At 43.8% G+C, this 18,473-nt stretch overlaps 1 long non-coding RNA gene across 1 annotated transcript in view; it reads right to left on the bottom strand.

Annotated features, from left to right (window-relative positions):
* Window positions 1-18,473, bottom strand: part of LOC103015957 (uncharacterized) — a 70,052-nt gene that overhangs the window by 33,016 nt on the left and 18,563 nt on the right. The gene's annotated exons all lie outside the window — the stretch shown is intronic.

Raw genomic sequence — 18,473 nt, 5'->3', positions numbered from 1 at the left:
TCCTGACATCCCTGCTCTGCTGAGCTCTTTCTGCAGCCCCAGGAAACCTGGAAGAAGCTACTGGATAAACCCCAATACTTTTCTTGAAGTCTCACCTCATACCCACATAGCTGCTGCAGCCCACACACCACCTGAAAAGCTGAAGTCCCAGCCCCCAGTAAAGAAATCTTAGGACTTCTGAAGCCACATCATCCTATGAGCCTCAGAGAACCCAAAGGAAGAACAGCTGTACTCACCTTTGAAGCACTTCCCAGGGCTGGGTAGAGGAAGGAGATAGGAAGAAGAGAGGGAGGGATCGGTAAGTATAGCCTTCCTCCGTCTCTGCTTCCTGTCTCTTTCTGACTCTCTTTTGGTCTCTTTGTCTGTCTGTTGGTCTTTGATCATTTTTCATCTCTATCTCTTTCTGTCTCTTCTTCTCTTTCTTTGTCTATATTTCATTCTCTCTGTGTTTCTCTCTGTCTGCCTCTTCTCTCATCTCTTCCCTCCCCCTTCTCTCTCTCTCTCTCTTTCTCTCTCTCTCTGTCTCTCCTACTCATCCATCAGTGGTTCTGCTCTTAGAATTTAAAAGATTGGTGCCAATTTCAAGGTCTTATTAATCCAGCTCCAGGAAAATCCCTGTTCGTGAAATAAGACATCCAGGAGTTACAACGATTCTTACAAAACTCCATGGCCTGGTGGAGAGGGAGGAGCTCAGGCCTAGGAGTGAGAGCCCTGGGTTTGTTTCTCAGCCCTGCTCCAACCTGCTGGGTGACCTTGGGAAGCCTTCTTGGGGCTTCAGCTTCTGTATCTATTTGGACACACTGATCTCAAACACTAGCTTCAGCTCTGACAATCTAGTATTTGGAAGGATCCAGATGTTCAGATTCCCCAGCTCAGCCAGTGTAAATCCTAACTGTGGGCCTCATCAACCACTTGCTTTTGTGCACACTGGCAGGGAATTCCACCAGAGTTCCCCATGCCAGTAGGTGTCTCTATGCTCAGTGATTAGGATCGTGCACTAATCCTTGCTTCTTTATGTTCCTCCGTTTAAATGTGGATGAACATGAGTTGGGTTTGGCAGCAGATAAACCAAGCCACCCTTTGGGAAGATCTATCTATGATAGGTGGATTGGAGGGGGCCTCTCAAGTAGTCTGGTTGGGGAGTGAGTCTAAAGGCAGAAAACCAGAGAGTAGTTATTCCCTTTTTCGACAGATGTTTACTGAGCACCACCTATGTGCCAAGCACCTGACCAAATCAGACACTGCCTTTGCCTTTGTTATAATACGAAGAAGAAAGAAAGTGATTCTTCTCTGCTGAATGAGTTAACATTCTGTGGGAATCCAGAAGCAACAGTGTTTTCCTTTGAATGAAGAAATCAAGAAATGCTTCACAAGAAAGTGATAGCTGATCTGAGCCCTAGTGGGTAAGTAGGATTTCAATGGACAGAGAAGTGTGGGGGAAAGGTGTAGTCCAGGCAGAGAGAACAGAGAGCAAAAGAATAGAGGGACCATTCCTTCAGAAACAACTGAGTAGAGAAACTGAGTTGAGATCAGACTGTAGAGGGGTGTGGGAACCTACAAAAGGAGGCTAAGGAAATAAACTTTATCCTGGGGATATGGGGAGCCACTGAAGGTTTTTCAGCAGGGTAGTGACAAGCTCCAATTTATGCTTTAGAAAGATCTCACTGGCCATCAATGTGGCAGCTGGATGGAATAGGAGAGACAGAATGCAGAGACTCTCTGGAAAGACCAAGAGAACGGAGAAGTAGAAGCTGTGCCAACAATCAGAATAAATTTGTACATCAGCATACATACCCTAGGCTACAGGGTAGGGGAAGAAGCCAAGTGGAGTGAGTCAGGGACAGGAAATGAGGTCTGAGTAAGACTTGGCAAAAGAGAATTCACCTTAGAAGACAAGTCTGTCAAAGTAGGGAGAGAGGGAAGGAAGAACATCACAGAAGCCCCACGAATGAGCCCTGTATTTGAAAGAAATCACATGTGATAAATCAGCATACATCAGAGCTGGTAGGAGCATTCAAAACAGTTCAATTCTGCATCCTCACTGCATGGATGCGGAAACCAAGATCCAAAGAACATGAAGGACTTGCCTGGGTTCTCTAGCAAACCCATGGTAGAGCCTTGTCTAGAATCAAGAACTCCTGCCTCCAAATCCCACAGTTTCCCCCCTCCCATATTTTGTCTGGCTAGTGTGTGGCTCCATCTTGCCAGGAAAAAAAGGACAACAGCCACAGGGACCACAGGAAGGTGCCTGGAATCCTAGCTCCTGTGAGGCAGACAGAAAGCTGTGGTATCAGGGGGTGTCACTCCACTCAGAGTTCAGTGAGGGCAGAGCCAGGGCAGAGTCAGTGAAGGTAGAAAGAAAAGATGGGGAGAGGGATATTTTGAAAGAAAAGTTAGCAGGCTTAAGTGAATGATGCTCCAAGAAGAAAGAAAACAAGAACCCAGGCATCCAAAAGCTCTGGTGATGTTGGATCCATATGGGATGTCATCATCATTAGGGAAAAAGACCAGGTTAGAGGTGACCCCCAAAGTGAGGAGACTGGGGTGCTAGAGAGGGCAGAAGACAGAAGGGCTTGTTTGGAGTGAAATTATGAGCTTGGTTGGGATAGGCTGAGTTCTAAGTGATGGTAGAACCCCAATGCTAACTTTTTGAGCACTTACTCTATCATGGGCACGTGATAAGAGTTTTCAGCCTCACAAAACTCCTTGAGATAGCACAATTATTACCCTTATTGGATAGATGAGAAACTGAGGAATGGAGCTGTAAATAAATTTGTCCAAGGTTCCCAGCTTGTAAATGTCCAAGCCAGATATCAAACCCAGGTCTGGCTAACTCCAAAGCCTGCTCTTGTTATTACTGTACTCCAGTTCCATCACCAAGGAGCTACAGAGAGGAGAGAGTTGAAGAAATAAGAATAGATAAACTTGGAAGTAGAGAGGAGAGAGAGAAAAGTGAGAGTATGGCAAACCCCAAGCAAGACAATGAGCCCAGTAAGGAGTCAGAGAGGAGCATAAAGAGGTAGAGGGAGAATAAATAGAGTCTTTGTCACAGAAGCCAAAGTTGGGGGAAGTTTCAAGCCAAATGTCAAGACAATTCTTGAAGTTAGTCCAAAGTGTCTTGTGTGAAAATGTGCTGATCACAGTGAACACAAAAGAACCTTGGGTAACAAGAAATCCCAGTGTTTGCAGGTGCCCAGGTTGCCTAGAAGACTCAGAAGGGAAAGTCAGAGTGCAGGTGAGAGCTCTAGTTGGGGCAGGGCTAAAACAATCAGATCTGTGAAGGCATATCAGGAAACATGCCCTGACACACTCCAGGGAATAGCAAAAACAAACTCTGGGGATAGGGAGAAAATCTGAGTTCCAGAGTTGCCTTTTGTATTATTAGATATGTTCAGTGTTCAACAGCAACAAAAAAATATAAGACATGCAAAGAAAAAGAATGTGTCATACATGGGAAGAAAAAGCAATCAATAGAAACTGTACCTGAGGAAATCCAGATATTTTAAATTAGCTCTTTTAATTATGTTCAAAGAACTCAAAGAAACCATGTCTAAAGAACTAAAGAGGGACTTCCCTGGTGGCACAGTGGTTAAGAATCCGCCTGCCAATGCAGGGGACACAGGTTCAATCCCTGGTCTGGGAAGATCCCACATGCTGCGGAGCAACTAAGCCCATATGCCATACTACTGAGCCCAAGCTCTAGAGCCCGTGAGCCACAACTACTGAGTCCGTGTGCCACAACTACTGAAGCCCACATGCCTGGAGCCCATGCTCCACAACAAGAGAAGCCACTGCAATGAGAAGCCCGCGTACCACAATGAAGAGTAGCCCCCGCTCGCCACAACTAGAGAAAGCTGCAAGCAGCAACAAACACCCAATGCAGCCAGAAAGAAAAAAAAAAGAACTAAAGAAAAGTATGAGAATAATGTCTCAGCAAATAGAGAATAACAATAAAGAGGTAAAAATTATAAAGACAAACCAAATAGAAATTCTGAGGTTGAAAAGTACTATAACCAAAGTGAAAAATTCACTACAGAAGCTCAGTAGCAGAATTGAGCAGGCAGAAGTATGAATCAGCAAACTTGCAGTTAGGTCAATTGAGATTATCCAATTGAGGAAGAGAAATTTGCAAAGAGTGAATTAAAATAAACAGACCCTCAGAGACCCATGGGACACTACAAGCATTCCAGTACTCACATACTGGAAGTCCCAAAAGGAGAGAAGAAAGAAAAGGCAGAAAGAACATTTGAAGAAACAGAATCAAAAACTTCCCAAATTTGATGAAAAACATGGATCTATCCATCCAAAAACCTCAACAAATTTGAAATACAATAAACTCAAAGAGATCCAGACATAAATACATCATAACCAAAATATCAGAAGCCAAAGAATAATGGGGAATCTTAAAAGCAGCAAGAGAGAAGCAACTCATGTACAAATGAGCCCCAATGAGGTTAATAGCTAATTTTTCATAAGAAGCCATGGACATCAATAGCCAGTGGGATGACATAGTCAAAGTGCTGAAAGAAAAAAACTGTCAATGAAGACTTCTATATCCAGACAAAAACATTATAAGAAAAAAAAAAAAAAAAACACCTAGAGACCAATATCTCTTATGAATACAGACGCAAAAATCCTCAACAAAATACTAGCAAACTGAATCAGGCAAAATATAAAAAGGTATTATACACAAGGACCAAATGGGACTTTTTTCCCAGGAATGCAGGGTTGGTTCAATATATGAAAATCAACCAATGAGATATACCATCCTAATAGAATAAAGGGGTAATAATCATCTCAATAGACACAGAGAAAGCATTTGACAGACTCCAACATCCTTTCATGAAAAAAGCACTCAAGAAACTAGGAATAGAAGAGAACTTCCTTAACCTATGAAAACTCCACAGTTAACCTTACACTTAATGGTGAAAATCTTTATGGTGAAACCATGAAAGCTTTCTCCCAAGATCAGGATCTTCTCTTACTACTTCACAGCATTGTACTGGAGTTTTTAGCCAGGGCAATTAGGCAAGAAAAAGAAATAAAAGACATCCAGATTAGAAAGAAAGAAGTAAAACTAGCTCTATTTGCAGATGGCATAATCTTGTATACAGAAAATCTTATGGAATACATATACACACACACACACACACACACACATAATTAGACTATTCAGCAAGGTTGCAGGATACAAGATCAATATACAAAATACAGTAGTATTTCTGTATACTAGCAATGAAGAATCCAAAAATGAAATTAAGAAAACAATTCCATGTGCAGTAGCATCAAAAGAATAAACCATTTAGTAATAAATTTAAGAAAAGAAGTATAAGACTCATATACTGAAATTCCAAAACATCATTGAAAGAAATTAAGAAGAACTAAAAAAATACAAAGACATCTCAGGTTCATGAACTTAATATTGTTAAGATGAAAATACTTCTCAAACTGATCTACTTATTCAACTCAATCCCTATCAAAATCTCAGCTAGGGAGCTTCCCTGGTGGCGCAGTGGTTAAGAATCCTCCTTCCAATGCAGGGGACATGGGTTCGATCCCTGGTCTGGAAAGATCCCACATGCTGCGAAGCAACTAAGCCTGTGCGCCACAGATACTGAGCCTGCGCTCTAGAGCCCGCGAGCCACAGCTACTGAAGCCCACGGGCCTAGAGCCTGTGCTCCACAACGAGAAGCCACGGCAGTGAGAAGCCCGCACACCGGAACAAAGAGCAGCCCCCGCTCAACGCAACTAGAGAGAGCCCGTGCACAGCAACAAAGACCCAACACAGCCAAAAAATAAATAAATAAAATAAATAAATTTATTTTAAAAATCTCAGCTGGGTTGTTTGTTTATTTTTAAGAGACTGACAATCTAATCCTAAAATTCATAGGGAAATGTAAGAGATCCAGAAAATGCAAAACAATCTTGAAAAATAAGAAAAATGTTGGAGGGCTTACACTTCCTGATTTTAAAACTTACTACAAAGCTACAGTAATCAAGACTATTTGGATCTGGTGTAAGGACAGACTTATAGATCAATGGAATAGAACTGAGAGTCCAGAAATAAACCCATATATCCATAAGCAATTGATTTTCCCCAAGACAGTTCAATGGGGAAAAAATAGTTTTTTCAACAAATGGTCCTGGAACAAGTAGATATCCGTATGTAAAAGAATGAAGTTGGATCCCTCTCTCATACCACATACAAAAATTAACTCAAAATGGGCTAAACACCTAAATGTAAAGGCTAAAACTATAAAACAATTACAGGAAAACATGGGTGTAAATCTTCATGACCTTGTATTAGATAATGATTTCTTAGAATGACACCTAAAGCACAAGCAACAAAAGAAAAATAATAAATTGAACTTCATCAAACTTAAAAATGTTTGCTCTTCAAAGGGCACTATCAAGAAACTAAAGAGATAAGCCACAGAATGGGAAAAAATATTTGCAACTCTGAAAAAATATTTGCAAACCCTTATATCTGATAAGGGTCTAGTATCCCAAATATTTAAAGAACTTTTAAAACTCAGCAATAAAAAGACAAATATCCCCCCAAAAAAGTGGACAAAGGACTTGAAGAAATAAACTTTTCTCTAAAGAAGATATATAAATTGCCAATAAACACATGAACATTATTAGTCATCAGGGAAATGCAAATCAAAACCACAGCGAGGTAAAGATGTTTAAAAAAAAAAATTAAATGCAAAATCTAAAGCAATTATTAGAAAAATCTATTAATGTAATTCATTACTTTGACAGGTAAAGGAGAAGGAAATGTATGATTATCTCACTAGATGCCAAAAAAATAAAGCATTTGATAAAATGTTAAAAAAAAAAAAAAAAACCCACAGCGAGGGCTTCCCTGGTGGCACAGTGGTTAAGAATCCGCCTGCCAACGCAGGGGACACGGGTTCGATCCCTGGCCCAGGAAGATCCCACATGCCGCGGAGCAACTAAGCCCGTGCACCACAACTACTGAGCCTGCGCACCTAGAGCCCATGCTCTGCAACAAGAGAAGCCACGACAATGAGAAGTCCACGCACTGCCACGAAGAGTAGCCCCCACTCGCCACGACTAGAGAAAGCCCGCGCACAGCAACGAAGACCCAACACAGCCAAAAATAAAAACAGATAAATAAATTTATATAAAAAAAAAAACCCGCAGCGAAATACTACTTGCTACCCACTAGGATGGTCATAATAGAAAAGACAGACAATAACAAGTGTTGTCGAGGATGTGGAGAAATCGGAACGCTTATGCATTGGTAGTGGGAATATAAAAGGGTACAGCTGCTTTGGAAAATAGTTAGGCAGTTCCTTAAAACGTTTTGCAGAGAATTACCATATGTCCCATATAGTCCACTCCTAGATATACGACCAAGAGAAGTGAAAACATATGTTCAGATAAAAACTTTTACATGAATGTTCACAGTAATATTATTCATAATAGCCAAAAAGTAGAAACAACCCAAATGTCCATCAACTGATGAATGGATAAACAAAATATGGTATATCCATACAACGCGATATTATTCAGCCATAAAAAGGACTGAATTACTGACACATGCTACAATACAACGAACCTTGAACTCATAATGCTAAGTGAAAGAAGCTAGACACCAAATGCACCACATTATATGATGCCATTTGGACATGAAATGTCCAAAATAGGCAAATCCATAGAGACAGAAAGACTAGTGGTTGCCAGGGCTAAAGGGAGAGATGAATGGAGAGTGACTGCCTAATGGGTACATGATTTTTTGGGGGGTGATGAAAATGTTCTACAATTAGATAATGCTGATAATTGTACAATTTGTGATCATACTAAAAACCACTGAATTATACACTTTAAAAGGGTGAATGTTATGGTATATAAATTATATCTCAATGAGAAACAGCAGGTAAAATTTTCCAAAGCAAATACTGAGTGGTTGCTTAATCCCTGAGAACATCAAGAACTCATTTAAATTATCGAGAAAAAACCAGATTTTATTCAACTGTTAAATTCTTTTGAATTTATTACCCTGAAGGCTAGCTTATGTTGCATTTTGTACTACCTTCTGACAAAGTGGTATATTAATTACAGCTGGATTTATAGAGAAATGTCTGCAAGGTTGTTATCTGAAATGTCAACAGTGGTTGCCTCTGGGAGATGGTATCTTGTGTAGTTTTAAATTTATTCTAATGCTTTTATGTATCACCTACAGTTTCTATATGCATATATATCAACTTTAAAATCACTAAAATCCATAAAGCTCTTTTTTTTGGCAGAAGAAAAAACACTGGCTATTTTGAGAAAATGTTGATAGATAATTTAAAAACTTCTTTCTACTCACATGAAACCCATAGCATTTTGCTAGTTGCTCCCGAGGGGGGAAAAATGCCCAATTAGCCAAGTGATCACAATTCAAGAATTATTTTTTGGATAATGAAAAAGGCCTTGTGCTAAGCCGTGCTGTGTGAGAGAGAAGGACGTTTAGGGCATGGTTTCTGCATTCAAGAGTCTTTTGATGTAGTAAAGGACCTCAGATATGTAAATAAATAACTGAAAGAAGGCAGATCAGAAGTCTAGCAGAGAGGCGCCTGAGACCCTGCAGAATCCCTGAGGAAGCTGTGATTCACCACCACGGGATTCAAAAAGACTGGACAGCTTTAGAGTCTGGTCTTGAAGGCGAGCTGGATTTCACTTGGGAGGGAGTGGGGAGCCAAGGCCAAGGGTGAGGCATTTCTGAGCCCTGCCCACCTTTCGTGCCCCTCACCACACCTCCCCTTCGAGGCCCTGGCCTTCCTGAACCACTTATACTTCTGGGCACTGGCTGCCGTTTCAGGCCTTCATGCTGTTGTTCACCTGGAATGCCCTTCCCTCCCTCATCACCTCACTCCCTCCTGCTATTCTATAAGACTCAGGTTACTGTCACTCTTCCAAAAGAATTCTCCTTGACTGAAACAGGTTGAGTTCAAGGCCTCCTGCCTGTTCTCTGACAGCATTCTGTGTCTATCTCTATTGCTGCACTCTGCACCCTGCATTGTAATGATCTGTTGAGTATTTGTTTCCTCCACCAGATTGTGAGCTCAGGTGAAGGAGGGGCTGGGAACCTCGCACAGAGCACAGAGCACTAGTGCTCATTACTTAATGAAACACACACTGTAGCTAGTCCGGGAAGTAGGGATGGCAGCCGCACAGTTCTGTGTGCCCAGCACACTCTTCTACTCCCTTCTTCTAGGAGCCCACCCTGCCCTCCTGGCCACAGCGTTGGGCCAGCAATGCTGGCTGGGCCAGTTATCACTCCCCATGCCCCAGATAGTGAGATTGGTCCAGGGATGCAGGAGGCTCAGTCAGGCAACTCAGAGTCCCTCCCCCAGGGCAGCTGGGAAGAGGTACACTTTCCCCATTGAGGAGTTCTGCCTTATTGCTTGCCAGGTAGACAGAGAGAATGACACACAAGACAAGCACAAATGAGAGGAAAGCAGAAATGGTGTGATGGTAGTTACTGACAGTCTTGGAGACCCTGGTTCCAGTCCTTGAGAGTCCCAGAGCTGGGCTCATTATCTTTCAATAAATACCTTCGTGGGTATAAGCTAGTCAGGCTGGGTTTCTGTCACTTACAAGAATATCAGTAAGACAGTAAGACATACAGCTGGAAAGATCAGTGAAGGCCAGATTGGGGAGGGTTTCTAAATGCCACATAAGGGGTGTTGGAGTTTATATTATAGGTGCAGTAATGGGTAATGGGTAGTCAGAGCCTCAGGAGATGACACCAGCAACATGTAAGTTTTGAATTAGAGGGAGAGGGGAGATGGAAGGCCAGTTGGAAATGCAAAATAAAACCACCCCCATATATCAGAGAGGTCAAGGAGAAAGAAGGTTGAAGAAAACCCTGATTTTGTTATGTAGGAAAGAGCAACAAGGCTTGTGATAAATGGAGAAGTAAAGGAGAAAGGTGGACATGTTGAATAAATTGTCATTTCTAAAACACTGCAAACAGCCCCATGTGCAAACATTAGTCACTAATACAAATGTCTCAGGGGTTTTATAAACAAGCAAGCCATTGTCAAGACTTACATCTGGCAGATGATACATCCATCATGTGTAAATACTTCACGTAGCATCGATTACCCTGATCAATTTTAGGCATCTATCATTTTCCAGGCCTGCAACCCAGCACAGGGAAATTACAAAGAAATAGAATGTTCTGATCATTCTACAGCTATGGATGGCTCATAGGAAAACAGTGAATAAATCCATGGCAAAACTCAGGTGGCTTCTGTAGCATAAAGAAAAAAATTGCTATTTTGTTTTTCCATAGAATTCTTTCTTAACCCAGATCAAGAAACCATCATATTCAAAATTCACTTCAAAAACCATCCTCATCTTGGGAGGGAGAAAGATCAATAATGATATCCAAGAAATATGGACAAGAAATGCTTAAAACTAGGAGCCACAGTCATCAGACCTGATACAGCAGCATGACATCTGCTTAAAGGAAGAGAAAGTAGGACTGGAAAGGTGGAAGGCGGTAGGGAGGTTTTATTGTGTAGGCAAAGGGGAGTTGTAAGAGGTTTTTTAAGCAGGAAAAAGACATGGTCAAAACGGTTCAGAAAGAGCCTTTTCTAGGCAGGCATGGAAGGCAATAAGATCCCTGCAAGTGGGGAGAAAATCAGCAGACTCAGGAATGTCAGTCAAGAGAGATGATGGGGGTTGGAATGGGATGTGAGTGAGGAGCCATTAAGACAGAGGTGGTAGCTGAGGCCCTGCAATGAGCAGGAGAGAGTGACAGACATGCTAAGGAGAAAGAAAGCAGCTGATGCTCACTGAGCCCTTACTGGGTACCAGCGCTACCTTGGGCACTTCCTACATACTATCTCATTTAGTTCCTCAAAACAATCCTGCAGGGTAGCCGTTATTATTTCCAAATTTACGTATGACAGAAAGGAGGCTCAGAGAGGTTGAATAGCTTGCCTGAGACCACAAAGATCTTTTGGATACAAAAGCCTGTGTCTTTTTCAATATGAGACACTACCTCCTGGTGTACATTATTTATCCCTCTCAACTTCATCAGGTAGGAGCTGAAGCTAAGATTTAAAACTTGACTGACGCTTCCAGCTGGTGAGTGCCCAATTCAGGATGGGAGCCCAAGTTCGACCTGCTCCTGTTTCCCCCTCACCTCCGATTCAGCTGACCTGTTTAATGAGCCTTTGTTCTGCCACACTGTGTAGCTCCCTTGTGTTCATTGTTAAACCAGAAGGTCTTATTGGGTTTGTTTTAAAGGGGACCCTAAGAAGGGCCTGGGGGAGGATGTGGGATGGGGATGGCTCTTCCTCCCACCAGGAGGAGCCTCAGCACCTTTGAAAATAATTCCCCCAAAGTCTCCTAAAACCTTAGGTCTCTATCCAGCAACCCTGGCCTGCTGAGGTAATTTCCAAAGCCCCAGCCTTGAAGGCTCACAAATCCTCTGTTCATGTTCAGACATATAAATTGCATTAGAGGAGAGGAGAACTATGCGCCTGCGCCTGGTGGTGTGATCTCCGAAGAAGAGAAGGTGCTGGAGTTCAAGTGCACACACATGAGCACACTTGGCGTCTGGCGCATCTCTAGCAGAGCCCGGAGGGAAGGCTGGGCCTCTCCAGCCCTCTCCAGGCTAAGATGAAAGGAGCCCATTTCCCTCTTAAGAGCATCCTAGTTGTGAGGGAGAGGATCTCCCGCACTAGCAGGCTCACGCACACACACTCCAGGTCATAGTCACTAGAATTGACAACGTTCTCTCGAGAGGCTTGGCCCAGAGGGTCTAATGGAATATACGGGGCAAACAACTTTTCCTGCAGACATACCAAAGACTCCGGATTTTTTCCTTCAGCACTTCCATCTAGTAGTTTATCAGAATTCCCATGAACAAAATATTTTTCAATCTGTTCACATTTACCTTAAACCCCTGATCTGTTTTAGGTTTTGTGCTGGGTTCTAAGGACCCAGAGGTGAATTGGAAATGGCCCCTGATCTCAAGTTCTCAGTCCAGGGGGGAAAGCAGACAGTGAATGGGGTCAAGGACTTAAAAGGGCTCTTGGCAGGTTTGGATGCAAACAGACCTGGGTTCACATCTCAGTCTTCATGCTTGCTAGTTGTGTGGCCTTAGGCGAGTCATTTGAATAAATGAGCCTCGTTTCTTCAACTGGACGTTAAGATCTACCCAGCAGAGTTGGTATATGGCAAAGAGAGAGAGGATTGGTATAGTATCCAGGACAGAAAAGATGTGCCATATATGCTACTGATTATTAAGAGAAGAGAGTAAATATTCTCAGTTGAAAGAGTTAGTGAAGGTTTCCTGGAGGAGGTAATAGCTACATAAGACCCTCAAATATGGATAGATTTTGACACATAAAAAGCCAGGAAACATGGCTGTGAGGGATTAAAGGGAAGGATACATAGGTGGCGTGCAGGGGCTTTTTAGGGCAGTGAAATCCTTCTGTATGATACAGTAATAGTGGATACATGTCATCATGCATTTGTCAAAATGTACAACGCAAAGAGTGAACCCTAATGTAAACTATGGACTTAATAATAATGTATCAACATTGGTTCATCAGTTGTAGGAAACATATTACATTAACACAAGATGTAAATAATAGGGGAAACTGGAGGGGGTGCTGTGTGTGGCAACTCTGGACTTTCTGATCACTTTTTCTGTAAACCTCAAAAACAAACAAACAAACAACAACAACAAAAAAACAAGCCAGGAAAGAGAACTTTAGACAAAAAGACCAGCATAAACAAAGCTCAGGTGGCTGTGACATGTGGCTGGAGCATGAAGCACCTGAGAGAACAGTGAGCCCAGAGAGGTGGGTTGAATATCATGTTATGGTGTTTATGTTTTATCCTGAGAGTATGGAGAGATGGCAAATATTTCAAACAAGGTGCTAAAATGATCAGTCTGCATTTAAGGACGATCAGTTAAGACTGCTGCTGAACAGACATGAATCTGTAACAAAGGCCAAGACAAGAAACAATGAAAATCTGAGTTAAGACAACAGCAGTGGGATGGAGAAAGGGGGCCAGATGCAGGACATATCCTGAGGTTGTCTTGGTCAGGACCTGGTGATTGATTAATTGATTGACATGAGTGGGAGAAGGGGAGGAGTCTAGTAGAATGCCTGGTTTCTGGTTTATGCTAGATGGGGCGGGCAGGGCCATCCCTTCAGAGACCTGGAATGTAGGACGGCTAGATCCAAAGACATGATGACCTGGCCAGCTTCAACACGTTTTTAAGATAACATTATTTCAGATGTTGTACAAAACACATTAGAATTTTCCTGATCTGGCCCCTTGCGGCTGTCTGGGGGATCATTACCTATAGACATGGGCCCACGCTTGCCTGTATGGACACTCAGCCTGTTATAGAGGTCTTTCCAATGCTGAGCTGAAGGCTACCTCCCTGCAGCTCCCCCCCACTGGGCCCAACTCATCCCTCGGGGGCCTCACAGACAGGCTTTCTCTGCCCCAGGACAGCCCATTCGAGATTTGTAGGCAATGTCCCTTGAATCTGTCCTTCTTCAGCTAGAGAGCTCCTAATCCTTCACTTGTTCTAACACAATACAGTTTCCAGGCTGCCCTCCCCACCCCAGACATACTCCAGGACACAAAACCCCAGGAATGTCTGGTGCAGCCCAGAGTGTGTAGAAATTTAACATCCTTCCTTCTAGACATTATTTCATTAGAGCATCCTGAGAGCCTCTTGGCCCTTGCGGGTGGCCCCTCATACTTCCCACTCATCTCCATCAATTCCATCATCTGAGCCCTTCTCTCACTTACCTCTGTTGAGCCAGAATTCTGCAATTGGATTTTTAGCTCCAAGAGTAAGACTTGATATTGATCCTGGATAAACTCCACCCTGCTATGGGGCCATCTACAAGACAAACCAGTTGGAAACTGGAACACAAAGAGCTCCAGCCAAGCCTTTTGGAGGACTTAGAAGCAGGTGAGGGGCAGCTGAGATGGTCCTGGCCCAGCTCTGGCCTCAGCTCCTCCATCTTCCACATGGGCATGAATAATCTGCTTTCCTGACAACCAGGAGAAGTGATCATACCCAGGTGATCATACCCCACCCCCAGGAGCAACAGACTCTGAGAGGTCAACTTATACATCTTTCTGCTGCCGGACAACACCCCCAATCTATCTGAACAGGAAATTCTATAGAAGTTCTGATGTGCAAAAGTGTCCCCATGTGCAAGCAAGTGTCCCCATAACTTGGCAACACACGGCTTTCCCAGGGTGGAGCACCCTGGTGGCTTCTGGGGACTGCTGATCATGATAAATCATAAAGCTGGGAATTCGAAGCTTGGAAGATGGTCCCACAGCCAGTCAGGGACACAAGCCAGCCTCCTCCTACCGGCCAAGGGCGCTCATCCCCCATCCCAGCAGCTTGCACTGTGGGAACCCAGCCATCTCTCCAAGAAACACAATCGCGCTGTTCCCAGCCCTGAAGCCCTATCCAGAGCTGATTAAAGGTCTAATTTGCTTAGTTGCCTCCTTATTTCATTCAATATTTGGCCCATTAGAAAAAATAAAATTAAAAAACAGAGGCAGGTGATGTTGCTGACCACAGCAATGATCTAGAAGACAAACCTAAGGGTCACTTACCTTTGAAATTCAATTCATTTTGATTCATCAAATACTAATATAGGGTTTAAAATGAAGTGATCCAGAGTTACATTGGCAAAATGGCAGGGTAAGGATTTCCAAAAATCCTCTCTGTACAAGCAATGAAAACACTGGCAAAAATTGTCAGAATCAACTTTTTCTGAACTCTGGAAATTAACCAAAGGCGTGCAGCAATCCAGGGAACATTTACTCAAGAAACCATATGTTCATTCAAAGACTTGTACATGAATGCTCATAGCAGCATTCTTCATAATTGCCCAAGTGTGGAAACGACCCAAATGTCCATCCAGTGAGGAAAGGAGAAATGTGGTATATCCACACACGGCAATATTATTTGGCCATAAAAAGTAATGAAGTACTGATACAAGCTACAAAATGGATGAACCTGAAAACATGGTAAGTGGAAGAAGCCAATCAGAAAGACCACATAGTGTATCATTCTATTTCTATGAAATATTCAGATAGGTAAATTCATAGGGACAAAAAGTAGGTTAGTAGTTGCTAAGGGCTGACAGGAGTGGGAAATGGGGAGTCATGTGAATGGATATGGGGCTTCTTTTTAGGGTGATGAAAATATGCTGGAAATAGACAATAGGGATGGCTGCACAACCTCATGATATAATAAAAACGACTGACTTGTATACTTTTAGAGGGTGAATTTTTATGGTATATCAATTATATCTTAATTTTTTTTAAATACCCAGTAAACTAAAAATACAAACAACAAAACCCAAAAAGCAACAATAGCAAAAAAAACATAAATTATCTCTGGTAAAGCCAGAGATATTTTTATTTAACATAAAAATAGAATTTGGATAATAAAATAAAGTCTGACCTTTTTCTTTTTTTCCTCTGTGCTTAGTCTAGCTTGACTTGCTCAGAGGGGCCGCTGGCAAAGGCCTCGTGCCCCGCACTTCAGACCACAGCTCCTAGTGTGGAAGGCTGCGCCGCCGACACCTCAGCTCCGGGCCGTGGGCGGAAGCTGCGCTCCACACTCAATTCAAGATGGCGGGGCGTCAGTAGTTAAGAATGACGCACTAGTTAAGAATCCGCCTGCCAATGCAGGGGACATGAGTTCGAGCCCTGTTCTGGAAATATCCCACATGCCGCGGAGCAACTCAGCCCGGGTGCCAGAACCACTGAGGCTGCGCTCTAGAGCCCACGAGCCGCAACTACTGAAGCCCTCACACCTGGAGCCTGTGCTCCACAAGAGAAGCCACCGCAATGAGAAGCCTGCGCACCTCAATGAAGAGTAGCCTCCGCTCTCTGCAACTAAAGAAAGCCCGCGGGCAGCAACGAAGACCCAACACATCCAAAAATAAAATTTAAATTTAAAAAAGATGGCGGCGGTGGCGGCGGCGGGTCGTGTGCAGAGACACTGCGCCCGGGCACTACAGAAGCACAGCTGCTCTCGCCCCGCGAGAACTCCTCTGACTGATTGACGCGACCCGGATAAAACCCCCCAGATGGCCTGTCGGAGAAGCGTGTGCCTTAGAGCGCAGGCTCGCACCTCTCCATTGTTTGATCAAAGAATAAAATTTTGTGGGCTTCCCTGGTGACGCAGTGGTTAATAATCCGCCCGCCAGTGCAGGGGACACCGGTTCGAGCCCTGGTCCTGGAAGATCCCACATGCCGCGGAGCAACTAAGCCCGTGCGCCACAGCTACTGAGCCTGCACTCTAGAGCCCGCGAGCCACAACTACTGAAGCCCACGCGTCTAGAGCCCGTGCTCTGCAACAAGAGAAACCACCGCAACTAAAGAAAGCCCACGCACAGCAACAAGGACCCAACGCAGCCAAAAATTAATTAATTAATTAATTAAAAAAAAAAAACTTTTCTTCTGAACTGAACATTGTCTCTTCCTATTGGCTTGAATGACACTAGGCAGGAGGACCCTTGTTGGGGCCCGACTGGAAAGTGGCAGCAACAAAACTGCATCTGTTCTGCTATTTAAAACTCTTCAATAGTTCCCAATTGCTCTTAGATTGAATCAGACTCTGCATGGCCCCCCCTCCCCCTGCAGCCCACAGCAGTCTCCCTGCCCTGCATGGAAGCCACAGCGGCCCCTGTTGTGTCCCAGGACTCATGCACTCTGCCTGGAGCACCCTTCCCTTCAGGGCTGCTCACTCTCAATCACTGGGTCTCAGCTCACAGTCCCCTCCTCTGTTCATCCACTCCACAGCACTCGACTCAATCCATACCCACCACGTATGATTTGCTTCCTTGTTTGTTATCTAGTGCCCACCCTAGAAATTAGCTCCATGAGGGCAGGGACTTGGCCTGCTTTGTTCACCGTAGCACACGGTGGTCACTCACTGCGTGCTTTTTATAATGGATTAGTGATGTCCTCTCAAAGCTTGTTGTCATTTGGAATTAAACACTTTTTTTTTTCCTCTATTCCTTGCAATATGTCTCTTTCCAAGAAAGACATTTAGTCTAATTGGTCCCCTGATCAGGATCTTTTTGAATCACATGAAAGACATATGACGATGGTAGGGGTTGGGGTCATGACACTTGTCTAATAAGGGGATATTCCACTCTGTACTGGAATGTCTCAGGCCAAGATGAACTAACTGCTGTCCTATTGGCCACGTTAGCAGCTTGAGGGGCGCCAGGAGGCACTGCTGCAAAGAGCTCTCACTTTCCTGGCAGAATGACTTATTTTCCCTGTTTGTGGACACACTGAAGTGAGCCGGCCTGGTGCCCTTCCCGCATTGTGTGACTGCCGCGTTAAGGTGCCATGCTGAGAGGAAGGGCTCCTCTTGGCCGTTGATCGGGAGATCCTGCCAGACCGTCTCCAGCTTTTTTCTTAGCTAGTATCAGCCCCCTCCTCACCTCAGACTTCCACGAAATTTCTCACGCAGATGTCTCTGTTTCTCAGGCATGGAGAAGATACCCACTTAGATGATTTTCATACTGTTTTCATGAATACCAACAGTACTTCCTTCTGTACACATCCCTGTGCATAGGATTTTGCATTCTTATCTGTTTATTTCCTCAGATACATTCTTAACACTAAAATTACTGAGTTCAAGAGTATTCATACTTTACAATTTGATTACCAAGTTGCTCTCCATAAGGGTTGAACCAATTTATGCTCCTCCAGGAGTATATAAATTCCTGTTTTTGAAGGCATTTCCCAAGAATTTTTAACTCCCAAATCCCACCTGACCATATTTTACTTTTCACGGAGGTTGAAAGTAGACTCCCTGTCTCACTGGAGAAATTTGGTGGAGGGGGGAATCTGTCCTGTAGGGGAGCAGCGTGGACGAAGTGGAGAAGCGTTGCTGCCTCCCGGGTACATCCTGGGGCAGTGTCTCTGGCGGTCGCCCGCCCTCTGGGTGAAAGTATCCTGATTTCAGGGGCCCCAGACAGCAGAGGAGGAGTTACAATGAAGCAGCCTTTGTAGGATTCTCTGAAACATTCCAGACACTTCCAAAGAGCTGCTTGGAGAAGAGCCCTGACAGGACTTTCCTCAAACTGTTCTTTCTGTGTCTTTCCCCACCTCCCCAGGCCACCCCCGCTTCTGCTGGCTAAGGTCAGGCTCATCTTAAGCAACAAGAGAGCACTGCTCCCCTCCCCCCCCATCAAAATGAGGATTTAAATCAGAAAATACTGTTGACAAGTGTGCAGTGAGATCGGAGAGCGCCTGTGTTACTGGTGGGAGTGTGATGGTCCGTAGCAATCCAAAGCCAGAGCAATGTTCACACCCTTTTTCTCCAGGAATTCTATTCCTCAGGATCTGCCTAAGGGAATAACCAGGTGCTGTCACAGGTTTCACATACGAGGATGCTCACTCAAGCATTATTCATAGTA

This window comes from Balaenoptera acutorostrata, chromosome 6 (assembly GCF_949987535.1).
Source record: "Balaenoptera acutorostrata chromosome 6, mBalAcu1.1, whole genome shotgun sequence".
Taxonomy (NCBI): Eukaryota; Metazoa; Chordata; class Mammalia; order Artiodactyla; family Balaenopteridae; genus Balaenoptera; species Balaenoptera acutorostrata.
Note: the sequence above shows the minus strand (reverse complement) of the source record. Positions and strands in the feature narration are given on the sequence as shown.